Here is an 8,923-nt window from a genome sequence, read left to right on the forward strand (position 1 = left end):
AGATAAGAGATACTAGGCAACAGATATTATGTTATAGAGGAATTTTTTAAATGAGCATAGAGGGAGAATGAAAGGGGAGGGAGAGGTACCCCAGAAAGAGAGAGGAGAGAGAGAGAGAAAGAGAGAGAGAGAAAAGAAGGAGGAGGAGGAAGAGGAGGAGGAGGGAAAGAGAGAGACCACAAGGAGGGTTTGTCCTTTTATATAGCCCCAGGCAGAACCACACCCCCATGGCATGTAAGCAATGACATCACAAGTAGGCAGAATGGAGCAAAATTCTAATAGGGGTGGGGGTGGGAGGGGATGTCACTTATCACATCACAGGGTTCTGATAAGGAACAAGTAAAACAATGTGAGTCCCTGCTGTAGTTCTGAGAGTCTGTGATTTACAAAGATGCCAGAAGCTGGGTGTGGTGGCACAGCACCTGTAAAGCAAGCACTCTCCAGATAGTGAGTTTTAGAACAACCTACACTACCTAAGTAATGAGATCTTTTCTCAAAAAGGCAGAATGAAGAAGGGGAGAGAAGAGAAAGGGAGGAGCAGGGGGAAAGGAGGAAGAACAACAGAGACCATAGGTGAGGAAACAAGAACAAGCTGAATAGTCTCTCTGCCTCACTTGCAGGTACCAAAGAACATGCTCCACAAGCCCAGCAACCTCCACGTGCAAGAAGCCCTGTGAGCTACAGGGGAGAACCCTCCAGCTTGACTATGTGAATGCCATCTTTTAAATATTTGTTTTGTTGCTGTCTCTACTTGGAGGACCCTCTGTAGGAAAGTATTTATAATTTTCTAGAAAACTCAATTCCCCTAATTTCTGCTTTTTTTAAAATGAGGGTGATGCTTATATCTGTGCACTAAAGTTGTAATTGCGCGTGCTGCAAAAAAGTTCATCAGGAAACGTACAGAGCAAGTGACAGGATGGAATGTACAGCGAGCAATTCCACAGAAAGTTCGCTTTCACCTCCCATGCGCTCACAGTCAAAGAGTGATGCAGACTAGACCACACAACCTGCAGAATGAAGCACTTCTGACATGTACCGTTTCAAGATAGATCCAAAGAGCTCAATATACGTTTTGACATGTTATGACAGCACATTGTATAGTGGTGTGTTAATTAGGCAAGGCAGGGAATAAACAACTCAAGATTACAATGTGTTACAGCAGGGAATATATGTCCCTGGTCAGCCTTTTCAGATGTCACTCAGGCTAGCACAAATATAACATTAATGTGAGCTTTATAAGTATGTTGTGGAAGGGAGACAGTGTGTCTATATTGGCCAGCCATTCTTAACTACAGAGCCTTGCACCTGACACACTTCCTCAGCTCACATTTTTGCAACCAAAGTAGGCCACACGCCTGTCAGACTGGAGTCCCACTTCGTCCGGGTACGGTTGGACTCCCAAGAAAGGAGGAAGTGCGGCCAAGCGCAGCCTGGAGTCGAAGAAGGATCCTGAGCAGTGACAAGTGTGATAGGAAGACCATGTCATCAGACAGATCATTTATTAGTAGGAAGCAGGGGACTTTTATACCGCAGGGGGAATGGTCTGTGGAATCCATTTGGTGGTATGTTACTGGCAGGAACAAGAACACTGAGGGTGTCTCATTTGCATACACAAGAGTAGCTGGGGCCAGGGGAAGGGGCCTTGTAAGGTCATATGGGGTTCTCTCCAACTCTGTTGCTTTCCACTGGATCCATTTCTTCTGGCTGGGCTGCCTTGTCGGGCCCCAATGGGAGAGGATGAGCTTAGTTCTGCTGTGACTTGAGACACCAGGATGGGTTGAAACTCCTTGGGGACCTCCCTTCCTCTAAGAAGGACAGGAGGGAATGGGAGAAGGGGGGTGGGTGTGAGGGTGAGACTAGAAGGAGAAGAGTGAGGGGAGGCTGGGATCAAGCTATAAAATGAATGAATTAATAAATTTTTAGAAAAGATTGCAAGAGCCAGAGGAATAAAATTTAAAAACAAAAGAAACAGAAAAAAAAAAAAAAGACAAAAGAAAGTCAGTCCAGCACAGGATGTTTCCGGGGTCAGATAAACAGCAACCAGCCCTAGTAACCTTGGAAACACATGAACATGTTAGTTGTTACATGCACGGGGGCATGTCAGAGTTTGGGGAAACCTACATGCTGGGATCAGTTGGCACAAGAGCAAGGTTGGAGGACAGCAAAACTCCTGCACTCTCAGGATGGAAAAATCTGGAATTTTAGGCATGCTTCCACCCCTTCTTAGCTTCAGGCCAGCCCTGCCCACTGCCTTCCTAACTTCTGAGGATGGAAGTGTGCCCTGAAAGAGGGAAGAATCAATAAATCATTTAGTGTCTTGGAGAGACCAGTGTCTGTTACGTGCTGCATTCCACACAGATAGTCAACACTCAGCTCCTCTCTACAAGACACTAAATGTCTCGATGCAGCATCAAGGACAGGACACAGTGCTATTTCATCATTTTGAGCATCAAATCCATGTGTTATAACAAATTTTCTGTCCTCACTGAACCATTATATCATGATGTGACATGGTCAGGACCAAAGGGAAAATTTTCCTTTTAGAAATACTCAATGACTGGTACGGAACACCTTTTCATCTTCTGTGAAGGCCACCTTGGGAGTCATCTGAGCTGTGAACAGGAGCATGACAAATCTTCCCTCAGGAAGAGATCTACACTGCACTCCTCAGAACAGGCTAGTGTTTTCATTTTTCCTGACTTAAGCTTAGAGAGTGTCCCTTTTCATATCTGTCCCCAGCTGGAGAAGATGGTGGTATGGAAACCCTCAGATTAGAGGGAATTGGGGATAGTTGTGACTATTTTTATATGTCCTAGTTTGATGTGTGTGTGTGTGTGTGTGTGTGTGTGTGTGTGTGTGTGTGTGTGTATGTGTGTGTGTGTGTGTGTGTGTGTGTTCTCAGACTCAGTACTAGTATGTTTATCAGCTGGAAAAACCATGCTCCCTCAAGAGGCAGTTCCTCTTCTAGTGGATAAACACAACATGTCCTCTCACAAGCCTGTTTCCAGTAGACAAACACCACATGCACAAGTCTGTTTCACATCCCACACCGGTGATCAAAACATGCAAATTTCAAAGTTTCCTTGTTTTTAAAAGCTTAGTAGTATTCCATGGTGTGAATGTACCACAGTTTCTTTATCCATTCTTCAGTTCAGGGACATCTAGGTTGTTTCCAGATTCTGGCTATTACAAATACAGCTGCTATGAAATAATTGAGCAAATCTCCTTATATGGTGGAGTATCTTTTGGGTATATGCCCAGGAGTGGTATAGCTGGGTCCTAAGGTAGCCCTATTGTCATTTTTCTGAGAAAGCACCAGATTGATTTCCAAAGTGGTTGTACAAGTTTACTCTCCCACCAGCAATGGAGGAGTGTTCATCTTTCTTCACATCCTCACCAGCTTGTGCTGTCACTTGAATTTTTCATCTTAGTCATTCTGATGGCTATAAGATGGAATCTCAGAGTTGTTTCGATTTGTATTTCCCTGATGAGTAAGGAGGTTGAACATTTTTTAAGTGTTTCTTAGCCATTTGATATTTATTTGTTGAGAATTCTCTGTTTAGCTCTGTACCTCATTTTTAAATTTGGGTTATTTGGTTTGGTGGTGTTTAATTTCTTGAGTTCGTTATATATTTTAGATATTAGCCCTTTGTCAGATGTAGGGTTGGTGAAGATCTTTTTGCAGCCTTTAGGATCTCATTTTGTTCTGTTGACAGTGGTCTTTGTCTTAGAGAAGCTTTTAAGTTTCATGAGGAACCATTTATTAGTTGTTGATCGTAGAGCCTGGTCTGTTGGCATTCTGTTCAGGAAGTTGTCTACTGTGCCAATAAACTCCAGGCTCTTTCCCATTTTTTCTTCTAACAGATTAATGTGTCTGGTTGCATGTTAAGGTCTTTAAGCCCATTGACTTTAATTTTTGTGCAGGATGATAAATATGGATCTATTTACATTTTTCTACATGTAGCTATCCAGTTAGACTAGCACTAATTGTTGAAGATGCTATCTTTTTTCCATAGTCTGTATTTGGATTCTTTATCAAAAATCAAGTGTCCATAGGTGTATGAGTTTATTAGCCCGACATAGATGTCCTCTGAGAGACTCCTTTCAGTGTGGGATCAGAACAGATACTGGGACTCGAAGCTGTACTCTGGGCAGAGTGCTGAGAGTTGTACGAAAGATTGGGGGGGGGGGTGGAAGGACACAGAGGGGTCAGGAGCCCCACATAGAGTCCATCAACTCTGGCGGATATGGACATAGGGGGCCTGCATAAACTGATACACCCACTATGGACAATGCAAGCAGAGAACCTAGACCCCCTGTTTGGAGGTAGCTGATGGACAGCTAATTCTTCACATAGAAAAGGGAGGGGAGGACTGCCTCTGACCTTCTGAACAGCACTCTGGTGCCCACAATCTGATCACTGGCCCTTGGAAGGACGTCCTTGCAGGCACAAAGAGAAAGGGGATTCAGGCTATCCTGAGGAGACCTGATAGGTTGTGGCCAGGTGATGGGGGAGGAGGGACTTCCCCTTTCCTCCATCAGGGGTCTAGGGGAAGAGAATCTTCAGAAGTGGAAGGGAAGGTGAGAACTGGAAGATATCAGTGAGGGGATAACAATCCAGATATAATGTGAATAAATTATAATAAATAAAAAGATTAATAAAAATCATCCACTGCAAAATGTTCTCAAATTCTGAGGACTATGATATGGATATCTTTTAGCAAGGCATTTTTTTTTTTTTTTTTTTAGTCTACATAGCATGGAGTTTGCCACTGTGGTCAAAAGACAATCCCTAGTCTGGGATGTGGGAGTTTACATCTACAATCTTAGTACTCCAGAAATGAAAACACAAAGACTCTAAGTGTAGGCCAGTCCATTCTGCATAAGGAGAGCCTGCCTTTTGACTCAGAAAACTGAAAGACAAAAATCAAAATGTTTCAGCATTATTTCAAAGAGGACAAGAATTTAGGAATCAAACTTCTATTATTTTCATTGAAAGCTGTATATATATATTTTTTTCTCTTCTCCAAATATATTTCCCCTCCAACACATTGGCTTTTGTGGCATCCAATGGCAAGAGTTAATTACAAATACCTCTAATGAGACAGACAATTGGCTTTTAACATGCCAGCTATAGTACAGTTTCTTATAATGAAATTAATTTATTTTAAAGAAGAAAGGATATTTGAGGTTCTGGTTTCACAATGCTCATGGCTTCACACAACAGGAGACTTTCTAATACAAAGATTCCCTTTTATCTTCTGTGCATAGCTGATTCTCAGAAAGCATACTGAGCTATCGGAGTGTAATATTTGAGCAATAGTATAAACATATCCCTAGTCATTCTGAATTTTATCTGTTTTGCTTTTGAAATCGTGCCATTTGTATCTATTCCTGGCTGTGGATGTGAGAGGTGCTTCAGTGTGTTAGGAGAGCAGAGTCCTCCCAGCAGCAACAGACTTCATGCTCAGGCAAAATCGTGAAAGAGGAAGTAAAGAAGGCCATGAATAATACTGAACGCTCACAGAGATTCAGAAAAATCTTCTACCGCCATACAATTCACATGATGTTAGCATCTTTAAAAAGCTCTTTGAGATGTGTGAATTTAGAATGTCATTGTGTTATTTTTGGCCAGAAAGGCATTTCCATTGAGAGTTAGAAAGAGAAAAAAAAAAATGAGGAGGCGCCTTGCTTCTCATCTCACTTTTAATGTGTTAGGTGGTCTTGCTTTCCTCAGCCCCAGGCTCCCCAAAATCTCACACACGACATTTGCTTCAGTTCTAGCATGTGTGTTACTTGTACGTCTGAGTGTTTCTGAAGTTGAGAACACTTCTGTTCTGTAAGGAAAAGACAAATGGCAATGCCCCGGCCACGTTCTACTCTATATGGATAAAACTGGCCAGGAATGAGGCTTGGTTTTCCTTCGCTTATATTGTTTTGCTTTGCCTTACAAATTACCACTGGATTTATGTTGTCTTCATTGGCAGTTTCTCAACAAATTGGCTTATTGAGGTATTTTCTAACCCTACGTGTTAACTGAGCTGTCGTTTAGAAGAAGACATTTAAATTCTCTGTGGGAGCACACTGTTGTGCACAATGCTTCTCACCATATATAACCAGTGTCACCATGGTCTGGTAGGTGTTGGGGAGGTTCTTAAAAAAAATAGTGCATATATATATTGCTATCCAATGAGATTGGTGCTGTGAATTACAGTAGTATGGAAAACCTCTGCCCAACACTGAGGTTTCTGTTCAAGGGAGGACAATCTTCCAAGACTCTGTTTGATAGACTGTATTGCTGACCTGAGACTCATGGAAGGATCTCAGCTCAAACTCTGCTTCCCCCCATCCTAGTCAGGGATGAGGGAATTGCTCCTAGACTTTCTTTCAAAAGCCGTGGTGCTAATTGCTAGTATATCTGGCCCGAAGCTAATGTTTCTACTGTGTAGACAGGTCTATAAAATATTACTGGGTTGAGGCTGCTGAATAGATTATTTTTCTCACTGATTTAAAGAATACAAACCAGGAAGAGCAAAGCCTCAGCACTCAGCCAGATTGTATTGAGAGCAGAAGCACAGACAAAGCCCATAAACACATGTCCCAAATGGGAAGGGGACCCCGACCATGCATCTGAGTCCACGAGTGTTTTTGTATGTTTGGGAATGGCTGAGTTTCTTTTCTTTTCTTTTTTTTAAAGGGCAAATGTTCAGTGTCTTTTTAAAAATACTTTATTAATTTATTCACATTACATCTCAATTGTTATCCCATCCTTTGTATCCTCCCATGCCATCCTCCCTCCCATTTTCCCCTTACTCCCCTCCCCTATGACTATGACTGAGGGGGACCCCCTCCCCCTGTATATGCTCATAGGGTATCAAGTCTCTTCTTGGTAGCCTGCTATCCTTCCTCTGAGTGCCACCAGGCTTCCCCATCAAGGGGAAGTGGCCAGATATGGGGTACCATAGTTCATGTGAAAGTCAGTCCCCACTCTCCATTCAACTGTGGAGAATGTCCTGTCCATTGGCTAGATCTGGGTAGGAGTTTGAAGTTTACTGCACATATTGTTCTTGGCTGGTGCCATAGTTTGAGCAGGATCCCTGGTCCCAGATCTGCCCATCATAATGTTCTTCTTGTAGGTTTCTAGGACCGTCTGGATACAATCGTAGAACTCAAAACAACCATCAAAGAAAATGTTAAATCTGAAATGTTCCTGACACAGAACATCCAAGAAATCAAGGACACTATGAAAAGACAAAATTTGAGAATAATAGGTACTGAGTTTCTTTTCTTTCCAAGAATTGACTAATTGGGACAATTACATGGGACTATATAATCCTGACAAGCAAAAGGAATCTGGTTCTTCCCACAGGAGCTTCCTCTCATTTGAAAGGGGTGGGGAGAGTGCCAAGTCTCTGTCTTAGTGAAGAAAAGGAAGTAAGATGTCAGCAATCTTAAATGTTTAAGTGAAAAGTACATTAATATTCCTATATGTCCTCTTTTCCCTTACAGGGATTTACTTAACTCCTTGTCTCTCACATACAAGAATGTAGGAAAGAAGGCACCATATTTTACTTTCCTTTAGCTCTGCAATCCAGATATGCCTTAGGCCAATGCACAGGTTGGCTTTATCCTGTCTGTTGAGTTCTTGTCTGCAGCAAATGTAATTAAACACTGAACAGATTTGTTTCCAAACTCTGCAGTATTAATCAGAGTTCCTCAATATGACACACTCAATGTGGTAGTTGGCCAAAAGTCCTGATGATGGAGAGATGAAGAGGAGATCTTGCTAGGTGACATCATCCATGAATTTTCCAGTAGCACATTTCCTCATACCTTGTGAAGAAGCTACGGCTCACTGCTTTCCTTCATTGGACTCTTTTCAAGGCTATTCACATTGCCATGGAAGACAGCAATCATGAGTCTGTGGAGCATGAACATTAGCCTGCATTTATACAGTCAGGTCTAGAAGGCCATCACACAAATGCATGCATACACACACACACACACACACACACACACACACACACACACACACACACATACACACACACACATAGAGTCACTTGGTTTTCTTTCTACCAATGTGTGGGACCAAGGCTCAGAAGACAGTCACAGAGATGCCAGTGCTCTGTCTGCTGCTATCCCTGTACGTGATAAATGAAGTGTCCCTGACTAGGGAATCGTTCTGCCAGTTTATGTCAAGCTAGCATGTGAGTTTGCAAGTATAAGGACATCTTGGGCCTTCCACAGTTCTTAACACATAAAAGACGCTTTTTAACTTTCAGCAGCATGTTATGTAGACCTAATAAACAAAAAATGAAGCTGAGTAGAAGGATGGAAATGCAGGATGTAAAAATGACAGTTTAAAATCTTAAACACTAGATTAGAAAAGAGAAGTACATATTTGTGCCTTTCATATCTGACAAAGGCCAAAGGATAGTCAGCAAAACCTTTAACCTTAAATTCCAATGAAATTTAGAATTAACCTTTGATTATAGAAATGAGGACATTATTTTGAATATGAAATATCCCTTTTTGTCTAAATGTTTTCATTACCCTGGTAGTAAACCACATAGTTGGTGCAATTTTGGGCTTAAAGGTTCTAATTATGTTTCAGAGATAATTGATTGATGATATTTTATCACTATATTATGTAACATACAATAATAGCTTTGGACTTCTAAAACAAAGAAAGAGAGAAAGAAAGAGGAAATGGGAAAAGAGGGGGAAGGAGAAGGAAAGAAAGAGAAATGAAGAAGAAGCAAGGAAAAATGTGTGAAACAAATAACAGAGAACTGGTTTAACTGGTTGAGTTCAGTATTAAATGTGAGAAGTGAGAATATTCTCATCTTTCATGTTCACCTACCTCCGTGTTTATGTTACAGCACAGTATTATCTACTATTGTTTTATAATTTCTGGAGT

The 8,923-nt window shown here is 41.6% G+C and overlaps 1 long non-coding RNA gene across 1 annotated transcript; it reads left to right on the forward strand.

Annotated features, from left to right (window-relative positions):
* The first annotated feature begins 347 nt into the window (after positions 1-347).
* LOC311590165 lies at positions 348-7,696 on the forward strand. The gene is made up of 3 exons (XR_014776793.1): positions 348-573; positions 2,545-2,676; positions 7,137-7,696. It is a non-coding gene; the product is annotated as an uncharacterized lncRNA (long non-coding RNA).
* The last annotated feature ends 1,227 nt before the right edge of the window (positions 7,697-8,923 follow it).

Source organism: Acomys minous, assembly GCF_964271855.1.
Source record: "Acomys minous genome assembly, chromosome: 2".
In the NCBI taxonomy this organism is placed as follows: domain Eukaryota; kingdom Metazoa; phylum Chordata; class Mammalia; order Rodentia; family Muridae; genus Acomys; species Acomys minous.